We start from the raw sequence: 17111 nt of genomic DNA on the forward strand, positions 1-17111 counted from the left end.
TGGCAGAAACTTCTTGATTTTCCAGGGTAATACCTTCTTTACACCCATAAGGTAGTTAATTCCTCTTCCAAGAACCTAATCTATATCTACTATTTTTGTGCTTTGATCATGGATAGCTATCAAGAAATTATTTTATAAAATTATGTGCTAAGTAGATCCTCTTCCAAAATATTTGCTGTTTATTAGACAAGGAAAGCATCTCTGACTTAAATAACAAATGTAAATGAATTGATAGATGGTGGAATCTGAGAAAGTCCTCCACGTATTAAATCGACACCCACCTACTTTGTCTTCTGACAAGGCTAGTTATGTTATCAAAGACTATATTAGATAATTGCTCCAAAGTACCATGAAAAAATAAAATATGCACATGAATAGAGTCATAATATAAGATAAATAAAAGTAATCTATCACAGCCAGTGTTTAACATATACAGTGTTCAACATTTTTTATTTAGAAAAAGAATCATGGAGGACTATGTCAGTTTTTCCCCTTTAATTCTTTAGAATTGATAATAGTTTTATATGTTTTAGCTTTATATTCATTTATTTACTTAAATTAGAACTCATTTTCCCCAAGTTACTTTCTGTTTACTGTAAAATAAGTTTATTGGTGGTAACATCATGTAATTTATTCCCGAAATTTGATGTTGCAAATTTTAGGGTCTTTGAGCTATGCAGGATCCTTGTATGTAACTGGCATAAACCCCATTATTTGAGCTCTCTTAATCACTTTTGTGATTTCTTTCTGTTGCTTCCCACAAATACCTGTTATGTTCCTTCCATAAATGCATCCAGGGAATGAAGAAATAAACTGGGACAAAAGCTGTACATTCTTATAATATACACGTTTTCCTCACAAGATACATTTCTTAAGAGGCTCCTTGTATGGATTTTCCATTGGAACAGGAAGGTCCTCATTGCTGGTCACCTGTTTAGTGAACCTCTGCTCACAGCACTGCGTGAGTGCCCGGATGTGCGAAACAGAGAGCAGCCCTTACCAAGTGTGCCAGCTTTTTCCTCTCTAGACCACTGCAAACAGCAACCACAGCTGCCATGATTCCTTCCTTATTCCTCCTCGTCCTTTCTTTCCAAATTGTTCGGAATGGTCCCTTCTGGGACTCTTCCCTGTTGGTGCCAAATTAGTTTGTTAATAATTTAACTAAGATATAATTGATAAACAAAAAGCTATACAGATTAAATGTATATAATTTGATGAGTTTGAACATGTGCATACACCCATGAAATAATCACCATCATAAAGGTAATAAACATATTAATCGCTTCCAAAGTTTCCTGTGCCCTATGGTTAAAATTATTTTTGGCTGTTGAGGGCTCTTTTCTATTCCTTATAACTTTGATTTAGCTAGATAAAATCATACAACTGGCTACTAACTTTAGCACAAATGTCAGATCCACCAATGATTGTTATCAAAATAGATTGATTTTGAAGGCAATTCCCCTAAGAGAATACTTTAAATCAAAATCTTCTTGGGAAACTTAAGACACATTGTAACTATCAAATAATATAACCAGAGATACTGCTATGTATCCGATGATAGTAACCCTAAATAATTTCTTATTGAGAGAGTTTACATATTTTGTAATTCCACATAGAAAATATAACATATCATTTACAGTAAAATATTTAATACTTAATGAATATTTATAATCTCATAAACAAATAGTAAAAAGTCCAAGTATAATTAGAAGAAAACAAATATGCTATACTCCTTTGTGCTATATCTGTTTGCCTAATTTTAAGTTAAAAATGGGCTAAGGTACAACCTTAAATTATTTATAGGCATCTGAAATTTGATATTAACACAAGAATACTCAACAATAAAAAATACTCATAGTCTAGAAAAAATAAAGGTACTTTCTCCAATGTCTACATGAGTTTTAAGTTTGTTTAGATATTGATACTTCATTCTGTCATTTTTCGTATCACACATCCAGATTTTATTTTTAATGAAATCAAACCTATTGGTTTCTGTGCAAGTAATTACATATATTATGTAGATTGGGATAATTAATCAGCTTCTATTGTCAACATCTCATTAAAATTTAAGAGCATCTGTATTTTACATTAATAAATATTATACACTATTGGAAATCTATGGTATAAATATGAGCTTCTGGTCTGAAATCTTTGCTACTTGCTAACGCTACACTTTCTACAGCCCTGTAAACTATTTATAAACATCTACACTATCTACTTATTTCATTTAAAAAATATTTATTTGGCACTAGGTACCGTACTGTGTTAAGGGGCACACATTTCAAATAGAAAAGTTGTTCCTAATTGATTCAATGATATCATTTCCCCTTTTTATTTTTCATTCCTAGTATATTCTTTGTGTTCTCTGAATAAATGCAGACAATCCTTTAAATGTAGTTCTCATAGTATATGCGCAAAATTATTTTTTCCTATTTTTAAATTTATCATTTATTCAAACATTTATTAAATATTTGCAATATAGCAAAGTGTTCTATTACCATGAGATATAAAATGACAAAAATGACAATGTCCCAGTCCTGGAAAATAGGACTAGAAGGGGAGATCTCATCACATGTATATAATAATTTTAATATCATAATTATATGTCATGTTAATAAATTATTACTGGGGAGTGAAGTAAGTGAAAATATATATATATTCATATCACAGATGAAATAGAGATTGATTAATTTTATCTGGGGTAGTTCACGGAACATTTCATAATAGTAATAAAATTCAGCAGAGTCTTGCAGGTTAAATCTAAACTATCTAGTCTTAAAGGTGGCAGAATATTTTAAAAAGAGAAAGAAGCATTTCACTATTTCAAAGTGGATAGTAGCTGGAAATGACTCTAACACGTATGGTGAAACAAAATCATGAGATACCATTTTTGTTATGCTAATAACTTGAGCATTGAGGAAGGGTTTTGAGCAAATTATTGACATAACAAAATTTTATTTTATTTATTTTTTTAAAGCTTATTTTAATGAGAATTACTTAAAGTGATTATAAAATAACTTGACATACATACAATCCCATTACTCAGTTATTTGAACATTTCTCCTGGTAATACATAATTATCTACCTAACATCATGTTCAGAATCACTAATAAAATTTCTCTCTGGTTAGTAGCAACAAAAGCACAAATAATGTAACCTTGATGGGAACAAAATTTGTTGTTGGCTAGTCTTAAACTGTGATATTCATGTGTCCCTGAGATCAAAATCTAAGAAACAAAACTTTCATTTATATTGCATTTACATTGAATATATTTTCCATTTTAATTTTGGTATTATGAGATATAATCCTAATGAGCAGATTAAATAACATTGTATTTAATGGCAAATAACAGAAATCAGATGGATATACAGATCATACTTTAGGGGTCTGTTCTGATCATAAGCTGTTTTCAGCAATTTTCTCCATCTACCATAACTCCCCCATCATTTTTTCAGAGAGACTAAAATATCAAGATATTTAATGATAAAATACAACTACTAATGATAAGATACTATCACAAATTTGATTTTAGAAATGACTCTTACTATCTGAATGCAGAGGATGAATTGTAGGAAAGTGATACTATTATACTTCTGGTTGTAATAATGTATTAAATCCCATTGACCCTAATCTACCTCTAAATTTCCTTTTTAAGTGATATTTATCACTTTCTCACATATGTTGTAATTTATCTGTTTATTATTTGTATTGATTCCCTACTCAAATGTAAGCTTCAAAGAGCTCAGATCTTGGTATATTTTGTTCACTGATGTTTTGTAAGCCCCTAGGGAAGTAGTTGGCCTAGTATGAGCCATCTGTTAATATTTGCTCTATAAATAAAATGTGTGAATTGTGCTATTAGCTATTAATTTATTTTTATTTATTTTATACCCAGTCCCTTGAAAAATTTTCTTAATGGTCACGATGTCTTTTTATAGGTTTTTAGATTTTTTAGGTATTTAAGCATACAATCATCAAAAGGAGATAATTTTCTTTGATATGCCAATATATGTAGAAATTTTTTTCTTGGCTTGAACTGAATGCATTCAGTTGTACATCCCAAATGGAGACAAAGAGCAATAGTCAACATCCTTGCAATTTTCCTGGGTTTAAAAAAAAATAGATAGCATTCAAAAGTTTTAAATTCTGGTGAGGAGGAAAAGATACACAAAATTGACAGCCTTCTTGCTAGATTGACAAGAACTACAAAGGAAAGGACTCTAATAAGCTCAATTAGAAATGAAAAAGGAGAGTCACCACAGACATCACAGAAATACAAAACATTATCTTTGACTACTATAAAAATCTACATGCCCCAAAACTACATAATGTGGAGGAAATGGACAGATTCTCAGAAACACACAAATTCCCTAGGCTTAATCAGGAAGAAATAGAATTCCTGAACAGAGCAATATCAAGCACAGAAATTGAAGCAGAAATCAAAAATCTTCCAACAAAAAAAGTCCCTGATCAGATGGGTTTACACCTGAATTTTACCAAATTTACAAAGAAGAACTCATACCTCTACTGCAGAAATTATTCCACAAGATTGAGAAGGATGGTATCCTCCTGAACTCATTCTATGAAGCCAATATCACCTCGATACCAAAGCCAGGAAAGGACACAACAGAAAAAAAAGAAAACTACAGACCAATATCCCTTATGAATATAGATGCAAAAATCCTCAACAAAATCTTAGCAAACTGAATCCAACAGCACATCAAAAAAAATAATTCATCATGACCAGGTGGGCTTTATCTCAGACACGCAAGGATGGGTCAACATATGCGAATCTATAAATATAATACACCACATAAATAAAAGCGAGAACAAAGTCCATATGATTCTCTCAATAGACACAGAAAAAACATTTGACAAAATCCAGCACACTTTTACGATAAAAACTCTTAACAAAATAGGCATAGATGGGTCATACCTAAAAATTATTAAAGCCATATCTGATAAACCCACAACCAGTATCATACTGAATGGGGAAAAATTGAAAGCATTCCTGCTTAGAACTGGAACCAGACAAGGTTACCCACTATCTCTACTTCTATTCAACATAGTGCTGGAAGTCCTTGCCAGAGTAGTTAGACAAGAGAGGGAACTTAAAGGTGTCCAAATGGGGGCAGAAGGGATCACACTCTCACACTTTGCTGAAAATATGATATTATACCTAGAAAATCCCAAGGATTCAACCAAGAGATTCCTGGAATTGATAAATGAGTTCAGTAAGGTCTCAGGATACAAAATCAATGCACACAAGTCAGTGGCATTCATATATGCCAATAACAGTCAAACCAAAAATTAAATCAAAGATGCAACACCTTTCACAGTAGCATCAAAGAAAATTAAATATTTGGGAATTTATTTAATGAAGGAGGTGAGAGACCTATATAGGGAGAACTGAAACACTGAGAAAAGAAATTTGTAGAAGATGTAAACAGATGGAAAACCTTACTATGCTCATGGATTGGCGGAATCTGGTAATTTTAAAGAATAGCAAAGAAATTAGTGTGGCAGAAGCAGAATAAATCATGGATATGGTTTATCCATGAATATGACTGGAATATATTTGTCTCTCGTGTACTCTTCTGTATTTTCTATTTTTCTCTGTATTTTTGTTTAGATATCTTCTATTAATCTTCTATGATATCTGCATTCTCTTACATCTCTAACTTTATCTCTTTATTTTAGCATGACATCCTAAATCTTCACTTGTTTTTTGGTCTTCCAGAACTGACGTTCTGCATCTGCTTTACCTGGAATTGGTAAGTGCTTTGCTTTCAAAACAGTGAACACAGCTTAGTGACAAGAAGATTTTACTTCTTTGGAATCTTAGATTATCTGTTCTCTCTTATTTCCAGATATTTTTGATGCCCCTAAATATTTTTTTTAAAAGGTTTGCCTGTTTTTTTCTAGTTGTTCATGTGGGTGCATTGGTCTGCCCTCAAATATTCTGATATAAAATTTTGATATATCTAACTCAGCTGATCAATTTGAACCAGCAAGAATAGTAGCAAGGCAATCAGTTAGAAGATAATTTCAGTATTTCAAGTAAGAGGTTATGATGATATCAATCTATTCCAACTTTGCAGAAGTAGAGATATTAAAGAATCATCAGAATTTGAAAGCAGGATCAATGAAATTTTCTGATAGATTTGATGAGGTGAAAGAAAGAAATGGTGGATGATTGCAAACTTTTGGTTTAGTCAAACCTGAGAAAATTCACAGCACTGTAATTCACTGGCTTTGGGGACATTAATGAATAAGAAGTTGGAGACAAATGTAGAGTTTGGGGGATTATATGCCTACTAGCAATCCAAGGGGGGGTTATTGTATAGGCAGTTGTATATATAAGTCTGGAATTCAGTGGCAAGATTTAGATCTGGAGTAATCCTATATAGATGATATTTAAAGCTATGAGACTGGATAAAATTATCCAAGGAGTAAATATAGGTAGCAAGGGTAGCAGGATCTAGAGCTACAAAGGAAAACACTTTAAATTTAGAAGAGGATAAAAGAAGGCTCTAACAAAAGAGATTAAGTTGAATATTCATAACGTACAAGGAAAATCAGGGGAGAATGGGAATCCAAAAGCCAAATGAAGAGAGTGTTTTAAAATGGAGGGAGTGATTTATTGTATCAAATGTTGCTGTGACTTTAATTAAAATGAAGAATAAATATTAAGCAATATTGAGATCATAGGTGATTCACTGGTATGTTATTAGTAACTGAAGGCTGCCTCTAGACTGAGTTGGGTGTAGAGAATGTCAAAAGAGGAAGTGAGGAGGTACTTAGAGGAGTTTTACTCTAAAGGTGAGCAGAGAAATGTGACTACTAGAAAATGACTGAATTAAAGAGAGGGATTATTTTGTTAGTTGGAAAATAATAACATCATGTTTCTTTACCGTTGGAACTAATGCCATGTAGAAATAAAATTTGATGATGTAGGAAGATAAGATCATAATTGAAAAAGTTTTCAAAGCAAGTGGCCCTTAAGTAGGGACATGGTCAGTTTATACACTATAATGGGAAAATAGCTAAGCACATATGGTACAGTTGCACATGGTTGAGAGATTACTAGCAAAGGATGAGAAAGTTCCCTGGTAATGTATTTGTTCAATGAAATAAGTAGCAAGGTTATTGATAATTGAAATAGGGGAAACTGTTGAAAGTTTTTGAAGAGTGTATAAACTAAAAAATAGTTATCTAAAGGAGTAGAGTTAAAGGCTTAGTAAAATATAATTAGATTGCTTTTGATGCTAAGGTTCCATATGAGATGCTTAGTCATGAATTCAACATGAGATTAGTCAACATGACTTATGCTTTTTCTAGTCACAATTTGAGGGTGTAATGAATTATGTTAATAGATTTTAAACCACCTTTGCACTCTTGGAATAAAATCTACTAAGTTTTTGTGACAGAAAATAATTTCATAGTTATCTATTCTCACTTCTTTCTTTTTGGTAATAGAATCCACACTATTAAAGCTGTGAAATTGGCCATCTGGCCAAACACTATGTTCTTTTTATCCCTCCCTCAGCCATGTTTTTATGACAGAATACGGATTAATGGACAATGAATAGAATAGTATGTTCAATTTTTATTTGATTTCATTAAAACCCATGCCTTTTCTCCTCAGTTTTTCTTTTCCCTTTTCTGTTAGTTAGGTAGATAGTTAGGTTCTCTGACTCTTCTGGGGACATGGGTTCCCTGCTTTGATGCTGTCTGGAGCAATTGCTCCACCTGGGAAGAAGGATAATGGCGGGCACTCCATTTTGGTGTTGATCCACCCTTAGTTCTATCCTGAGCAACTGCTACACCTGGGAAAGGAGGGCATGTTTTATCAATCTGGGAATTACCCTGCCCAGGCATACTAGGAGTTAGAAGTAATCTAGAGTAACCTAAGGGTAATTATTATGCCATTAGCTTGAACCTGCACTGTGGTTCACTTCCCCAGGTGGGCTTTCTTAGAGGGAGCTCATATATATGCAGATGGAATTTTGAGAACACCTGTTGATCTTCTGATAACAACCCACACTTGCAGAGAGCCCTCCTCCAGACTGGGCTAATAAAAGGAAACAATCCGAGAACTTGATGAGAGAGTGGGTTGGTCAGTCAGTCAGTCAGTTTCTCTCCACTCTCGGAGACAGATCCGTTTTGTGCTACAGTAAAGAGTTGCTCCTGTGAAACTGCTTCCTGCCTGAGGTCACTCCATCTCATTGGCCCTGCGGGTGACTTTTCCAAGCAAGGAGTCAAAGGACCAGGTTGATAGTCTGGACTTGACACTTTGGTGTGTCCGGTCATTCTTTGGCCAAGAGCACACCAAGAACTGAGGGCAGACTGTCACCCTGACAGGCTGGAAATAAAAATAGATGGTAAACACTGAAAGCCATGTAGTATACTATGGAGGGCATAACTGTCCTCCTAGCCTGTGTCACTAGAGGACCTACCTGAACTATATAATTTATTTAATTAAAGAGAAATAAACACTTTTTGTTTTTGAGCTAGTGTATTTGGGCTCTCGTATAGAAACTTATTTTAATAATATAATAGAATATTATCTTTATAAATTGTTTGTTCATATTTTATTTAAATATTTGTTTTTATAGGCATAAGCAAAATATAATTGTTTTCTTGTTTAGTAGTATTATCAGTTTGGCTAATAAAGTTATATATTGGTTTTCAAATATTGAATGGAAATTTATGCCTATTTTTCTATTCTGGATCATTGAAATAATGTTGAATTATTTGCTCTTTACTAGATAGTATGAACTCAGCTTTGAAAATATCTATTCTAAGTGCTTATTTTAGAAGATTGACTTTAAATATTTTTACTTTTAAATCTATTTAGCCAATTTAAGGGCATTAGCATGTTGGTTCACATTTAGTAATTTATATTTTGCTAAGATAGCAAAAATTTCCTTTAGGTTTTTTAATTTGTTACCATAATGTTTAAACTTTTTTTATTATTATCATTGACCCTCCTTATATTTTTTTCTAATTTATATTTTTGGCTTTCTCTCTATTTTTAATCTTGTTGACCCATTCAATCAACAAATCAGAATTTGAGTTTATTTTCCCCATTTCATTAATATCTGATATTTAACTCCTATTTCCTTTTAAAATGTATTCCATATCTTTTCTAATTTTTAAGCAAATAATTTTAATTTGACTTTATACGTTTCTAAATTTTAAAGGAAATAAATTTCTGTAGTAATTTATCATACTCCTCCTCAAATACCACCTATTTGTGTCTTATGCTGATTCTTCATCTCTCCTCTATTGGTAATCTTTACATACTCTGTTATTAATATTACATGCATTAGTAATAACTAACTCTTATCATGTAGCTATTTAGCTACTCTGTAACACTCAGTTGCCTAGAAGAATAATCAGTGATTGTCAGAAATAATGTCTGTATGTCATCACATTTTTCCAAGGGGCCAGTTTTTTGCAGTTTCCAAAACGTGTTCGGATCCTCAACTGATTAGTTTATCATTATTTTCAAAGGATAAAACTTTCCTGGGCTAAATTTCACTGTTGAGATGGACCAACACCACCTAGGTTGTAGCAGTGTTTGACTTGACAGAGAGAGGTAGAGCAGTAGAATTAGAGAGCAAGAATGAATGAGAATGAATGTGTAAGTGGCTTCCTCTACTGGTGAACAGTATACTTAACCTATCACCATTGGTCACTATATCTATGACCATCTACAATCACCTAAGTGGCTATAAAATATTTTCCTATGAAAAATCTGTAAGGACATTCAGATCCTCTGTGTAAATCACTATTTTTAAAAGTATATGTTAAAACATTTTAAAGACTAGATTAAATCTAGTTCTAATGCCATAATAGCTAATGCCTTTGAAATTGGGCAATCTAGACATATTTTTGTAAGTGGATTTAGACATAAACTAGAGAGATCATAATCAAATATTTCTATTATTCAATCAGGCAGTGTTTCCATCAGGAAGAAAGAAAATTAAACTTCAATAAAATTACACAGTTATATTGATGATACATGTAAATTTGTAGATAAGAAACATCTAAGTATCCATTCAAGAAACAATAGGTTTAGAACATGGGAACATAAAATTCATTTTGAATGATTATTAATAAATATAGGAAAAATCATTTTAAATTACTAAGAGCATAGATTTTATTAAATTAAAATATAAATACTGTTAAAAGTTCAATGTAAATAAGACAACTATTTTGAAATCCTATTCCCTTCCTAAAGTGTTATTATTTAGAATTTTTTATCATTTCAAAATATACATTTAAATGAATACAATATTATTTTCAATATCTGTAACAAACATGTAAGACAACACTGATAATTATATACTCTAAGGTTCCTAGAAAAATCTTGAAACCTTTCTTCCAATTTGTAATTTGAATCTTTCTTTGTTTTGCATATGTAGAGAAGCATATAGGGAAGCAAAAATACTCAGAAATTCTTTTAAAAATTTATATTAATCTATTGTATTCATAGGGCTATAGATTTCTAATACTACTGTATATCTATTGGTGCTTTTTTCTTGGAAGGCCAGTAAACATTTCTCAAATAAATTTAATAGGATCTTATATGATCGCTGAGTTGTCACTAGTTAAATGAAGATTGCTAATCTGCCTTTACTAATATTATGATACAATGTTTCTTTTCCTATTTTGCTCACTGAAGAATAAAACATGAATATTTCCTTTGAGAATCTTTTTAAGAAGTTTGTCTCCCAGATTACTTGATAAAATCATCTGAGAGCATAATATATTCTACGAATGCTTAATAGGATTTTACAGTAAATTGTTTTTCCCAGAGTGTTAAAAATGAAAATTATAATATCCCTTGGATGTGATAGGAAAATGAGAATTTCTTATTGAATTGATGTTGTGGGAATAACACAGACATATTATGCTCTTAGGAGATAATGTATTCAATGTGTGTTTGGGTTTATTATTGTTTAAAAAATAAAGTTTAAATTTATATACTCAATGTCTTTATTATTTTAAACTATTATTTTCTGCCTAATTTCTGGAAGCCTATATTTAAAGAAACTAAAAGGGGTGGGGAACCTGTGGCCTCGGGGCCATATATGGCCGTTTGGATCCTTGAGTGCAGCCTTTTGACTGAATCCACATTTTACAGAACAAATCTTTTGATAAAGGCATTTGTTCTGTGAAGTTTGGATTTTGTCAAGGGCCCACACCTGGGGATCTGGGCCCACGTTCAACATTCTTTTTCCATTTTGAATGTTCAGATATCAAATTATGTTTTAAAACTCTATTGAAGTCCCACCAACAGTGTATAAGTGTTCCTTTCTCTCTGCATCTACACCAGCATCTGTTGTTTTTAGACTTTTTAATAAAGGCCATGCTGACTGAGGATAAGGTAATAACACGTTGTGGGTTTGATTTCCATTTCCCTGATGATTAGTGACATTGAGCATTCTTTCATATGTTTATTAGCCATTTGTCTATTTTCTTTTGAGAACCTTCTGTTCATGTCTTTTGCCTACTTTTTAATGGGGTTGTTTGACTGTTTCTTGCTGATTTACTTGAGTTCTTGTAGATTCTGGTTGTTAGTCCTTTATCAGATTTATCGCTTGTGAATATTTCCTCCCATTCTATAGATTGTCTATTTGCTTTGTTAATTATTTCCTTGGCTTTGCATAAGCTTTTTAATTTAATCAAGTCCCATTTATTTATTGTCATTGTTGCTGTGATTGCTTATGGGGTCTTCGTCATAAATTCTTTGCCTAGGCCGATATCTAGAAGAGTTTTCCAATATTTTATTCTAGAATTCTTATGGTTTCGTGACTTACATGTAAGTCTTTTATTCTGCTGGAATTAGTTTTTGTAAGGGGTAAGAGATATGGATCCTGTTTCATTCTTCTGCATGTGGCTATCCTATTTTTCCAGCACCATTTATTTAATAGGAATTCTTTTCCCCAGTGTATATTGTTGTCTGCAAATTAGTACAACCTCTATGGAAAACAGTATGGAGATTCTTCAAAGAACTAAAATTCAACCTATCAATTGATCCAGCAATCCCACTACTTGGTATTTACCCAAAGGAAAAGCAGTCATTTTATCAGAAAGACACCTGCACTTGAATATTTATTGCAGCACAATTCAAAATTGCAAAGATGTGGAATCAATCCAAATGCCCATCAATTCATGAATGGATTTATAAAATATGGCATATGTATACCATGGAATACTACTCAGCCATGACAAAGGGTGACTTAATGCCTTTGCAACAATTTGGATGGAAGAGGAGACCATTATCTGAAGTGAATGATCTAAAGAATAGAAAAACAAACACCACATTTACTCACTACTGAATTGGAACTAAGAGTTGAGCACAAATGTGCATACAGGGAAATAAAACTCAATGGAAATCAAGCATGGGGGAGGGATAAGAAGGGGATGGATGAAAACCTACCTACCTAACAGATACAGTGAACACTATCTCGGCGATGGGCACACTTATAGCCATGACTCAAGCACTATAAAAGCAATCCATGTAACCAAAAATTTTTGTACCCCCATAATACTTTAAATGAAAAAAAAGTGTATTGAATATCAGCTTAGGGCATGCTATAACTTTTCTGATCAAGCACACTCATTTATAAATACAAGTGGTATAACATAAAAATGTATTACTAGGTGATTAAAAATTATAGATCCCAAGAAGCAATGAGTCTTTTAGGTAGATAAAATCAGATAAGAGAAAATAAATTGAGAAAAATCCTGATGGAAATATAATGAAATAATTTTAAAAATTATTTAATAATAAAAACTGTAAAATATTAACTGGATCTATATGTACATATAATGAAACTAAGTATTCTAAACAATATGGAAATTAACTTCTATAAGTTATGCCAGAGTATTGTTTACTTCATGTATGTGTAGGCTTCTATCAAATCCATAGATTTCTATGTAACTGGCTTCTTTCCTTACTTCCTGCTACAGACTAAATATTTGTGTTGCCTCAAAATTCATAAGTTAAAGTATTAATGACAATGTGATAGTGTTTGGGGGTGTAGCCTTTGGGAGGATATGAGGTCATAAGTGTGGAGCCCTCATGAATGAATTAGCAACCTTATAAAAGATATCCCAGAGAGCTGCCTCGCCTGTTCTGCTATGTGAGGACACAGTAAATCAGACTTTGGGGGACACAGTGACAGCTATTCATAAACCAGGAAGCAGGCCTCACCAAATAACAAATCCTCTGCAATCTTACTCTTTTACTCCCCATCCTCCAGTTTCTGTTTATAAGACCCCCCAGTCTATGGTATTTTTGCTATAGCAGCCCACATGAACTAGACACTTTCTAGGGATCCAAGGTACCAAGAATGCCTAAAACATAGGTGCTAAATTTATTTATCATAGAAGCTTGTGATAGTCAGCTTCAAAATGATCCCCAATGATTCTTGCTTGTTTCTTGGTATTCATACCCTCGTGCAATCTACTTCACTCATGTATGAACCAGTCCTACTGACTTGTTTTTAAAAGTAAAATATGTCAAAGGTGTGTCACTTCTTAGATATGTCTGCAAATAACTGTATCTCTGTCTTGCTCACACTTTGGCTCTTCCTCCATGCATTTTCTGATTAAGCACATTTCCATGTTGTGGGCTGTCCTATGGAGAGACCCACAACACAAGGAACTGAGAGTGGCCTCTGTCCACTAGCTGTGAATAGCTGTGTCCTTCAGTAAAATCACCATTGAGGAACAGCAACCATGAGTGAGCTTACTGTGCCTTCCAATGAAATCATAGCCTAGCCTACATCTTACTATTAAGCTTGTGAGAAATCCTAAAACAGAGTACATGGCTAAGCCATGTCTGAATTCCTGACCCATAGAAACTGGAAGATACTAAATGCATTTTTAAACCTCTAAGTTTTGGGTAAATTTGTTATGCAACAATAGATAACAAATGCAATGCTTTTACCTTTGCTTTTTCCATTAAAGCCAGTAAAAATCTATGACAAAGTTTAGGCATGAAGCTGAAGATAAGAGTTTAAAATAGGTAGGGACTTCAGTAAATTTCACCCCCTCTTTTGTTGCAATTCAGCATATGTTTTCCTCACTCTGAAGATTGAAGCAAGATTAAGTTATGTTAGTACCAGTGTCTAGTGGTCTTGGATACAGAACTAGTAATTGCTAAAGGGACTCATTCTCTACATGCTTTTCCTAGATTCTAAAGAGGTTATTAGCTTTTGTCATACCTTGATGATCCATTTTCTGCCTGTTAAAATGAGCAAGTTTTTTCTGAATAACTCATTAATTACTATATATACTATCTATGGAACACAGACAACTCTAGTTACTCTTCTGTTTTAAAAATAATAATAATTTGATGTAATGAATTATGTATCTGAATTTCTCATGTTGAACAATTAATCTCTCCATTCCAGAAAATCTCAGTTCTATCATGAAATGTTAATGGACTAAACTCAATTAAACTCACAAATACATATTTGTATGTCACCGTATATATACTCACTATGATGGAAAGAATTTGCTTCACAAAAGTAGTATCAGCAATTTCAGTTAAGTAGAATATTTTTTAAATTATGTGCTCTCATTTCTTATTCTTACAATAATCTTTAAGTTGATAAAAGTTTTAAACGGATTTGAGATGTAAGTTTTTACTGAGATTTTTCTGTGCTTTTTAATACCTGACAATTAGATTATTCATGTATTAACAGTTGAAAGTAATCTGAAAGCTATGGGACCTCTTGAAGATTTCTCTAAAGAATGAGGAAAGATCTGACAAAGTATTTTTGAAGGTACCCACCATTATTGAACTACTGCATTATGTTTTACAAATGGATATGGATGGAAAGGTGGGTGGATGAATGGAAAGATGGATTGAAACAGATAAAAGGATGAATATAAAAAACAAGGAGAAAGAAAGAAGAGAGCAACAGATATATTTTATATATAATTTCCTGTATCCTTTGTCCTTACTTCTCAGGAGATCTCTCTTCTGACTGAATTTACACAAAGCGTGCATCTTTGATAATTTTTCTTAGAGAGAGTATATGAATGGCTTTATTCTGAGTCCTGGCATGCCTGAATTGTCTTTCCTTTTGTTTGTATGTTTTCATTTTTTCGCTTATCTTTATTGAGATATAATTTACATACCATAAATTCATTCATAAGGGCAAAAATCAATGATTTTTAGTAAATTCATAGACTTATAAAACCATCTCAATAATCCAGTGTTAGAAGATTTCTATCACACCAAAAAGTTCACTCCTGCCCCTTTGTACTCAACTCCTAGTTCTATCCTTAACCAGAGTCAACCATTAATCTGCTCTTTGTCTATATAGATCTGGATATTTCTGGACATTAATATAAATTGAATCATATAATAGTCTTTTGTACCTTGCTGCTTTTATGTAGCATATCATTGCTGAGATTTATTCATATAGTATGATATATGCATAACTTATGTCTTTTAAATTGCTGAATAGCATTTCATCCTTTACATATACCAGATTTTGTCTATCCACTTACCAGTTGATGGAAATTTGGATAACTTCCAGTTTTGGGCTGTAACAAATAATGCCGTTATGAATATTAACATACAAGAATGTTATATGGACATATGTTTTTATTTCTCTTACATAGATTGCCCCAGAATGGAATGATAACATTACATGATAAATTTATGTTTAACTTTTGAACACTAGGGATCTTCCCTGTGTCTGTATAGCTTAGAGTTCAGGTATTAGACAAAAGTTGTGCTCAAATACCTCCAATCTAAAAGGCTACCACTGGTGGCTATGTGTGCACGTGTTGGGGGAATGTATTCAAGGTATTTTACAATTGTGTCCCACTTTTGCTGTTGGCCGGCAATTTTGTACCTTCTGTGAGGTCGCACACACTGTCACAGTTAGCCAGAAATGTATGGGTACACAGTCCCCTTTCTAGTTTCTCTTTCAAATACAGTTTACTAGTCAATCACAGGGATGTGTGGTGGGCTTATCATAGCCCCATAGAGCTATTTAATTTCCTGAATCTTCCTTTTAAATTTCTAGCTAATCTGCCGGTCCATTGTTTCTCAACCAGGATTAAAAGTTCTGGCTCGTGGATCTGCTGGTCTTTTCCATTCATTTGCCCCAAGGTCAGAAACATTGCTGACAATCTCATAATATGTACTCCTTTCCAAATCTGGAGATCCAGGGTCTCACCGGGTTCCCGCTAGTGATGACTCTAGCATCACTGGGTTTTGTTTCCTCAATAGCTTATAAATGGTATTTCACAATTTCCTATATTGTAGTATTACTGATAGATTCAATGCTTGTATGATTCTCTTTCATTTTTAAAATCCTTATTTTGCCCCTCTGGAAGCTTATAGTATATGTTCTAGTAAATCTTGTGCCTGGAGTTTAGCAGCTTCATCAGAGTTTAACACATGAAATCTTCTTTCATATTTATTTCAAACTCAAGGGAATTCACCTCCTCCTCCAGTGATCATATTCAACAAATGTTCTCTTTGAGCATCTTTTGAAGAGATCCAGTGATGTGTCTGCTCCCAGTTTCAAGGAAAGAAAGGCAACATATCTACCTTGAGTGGCCATTTATTTTAGCCTGCTGCCAAGGAGTACAAAGACACCCATTCTCTCACAGGATGTTTCAGAAAAATTGCTGTTTCAGAAATGCAATTGTGATTCCGTCAACATGTTAAAATTTATTTTCTCCAAGGACGAAGTTGGGAAAGAGGGAGAGTTACAACTGTATACTAAGGCCAGATTTTTCTTGTCTACCCATATAATTTAAAGAATCTCTTTGACCACTTTAAATATTTGATATAATGTTATGAAAAGTCCAAATAATTTGAGACACTAGTGTAGAAAGGCAATGATAGCATATTATACTGCACAGTATACAACATTTAGGAAGTACACTTAAAATATTAACTTCTGAGCTCAGAAATTTCTCTTTGCTTTATCATAACATTTGAAAATCTGTCTATCTGTGTACCTTTTTCAAAAATCTTTCATCAGAAGCAACGAAATTCTGACCAAGACAACTTATTTCTTTTTTCCTTGCAATCCTCTCACACCCCCAAATAGTTGGT

At 32.9% G+C, this 17111-nt stretch overlaps 1 pseudogene; it reads right to left on the minus strand.

The window, feature by feature from the left end:
• Positions 1-630: 630 nt before the first annotated feature.
• LOC123625656 lies at positions 631-1057 on the minus strand (annotated as a pseudogene).
• Positions 1058-17111: the final 16054 nt, after the last annotated feature.

Source organism: Lemur catta, chromosome 21 (assembly GCF_020740605.2).
Source record: "Lemur catta isolate mLemCat1 chromosome 21, mLemCat1.pri, whole genome shotgun sequence".
Classification (NCBI taxonomy): domain Eukaryota; kingdom Metazoa; phylum Chordata; class Mammalia; order Primates; family Lemuridae; genus Lemur; species Lemur catta.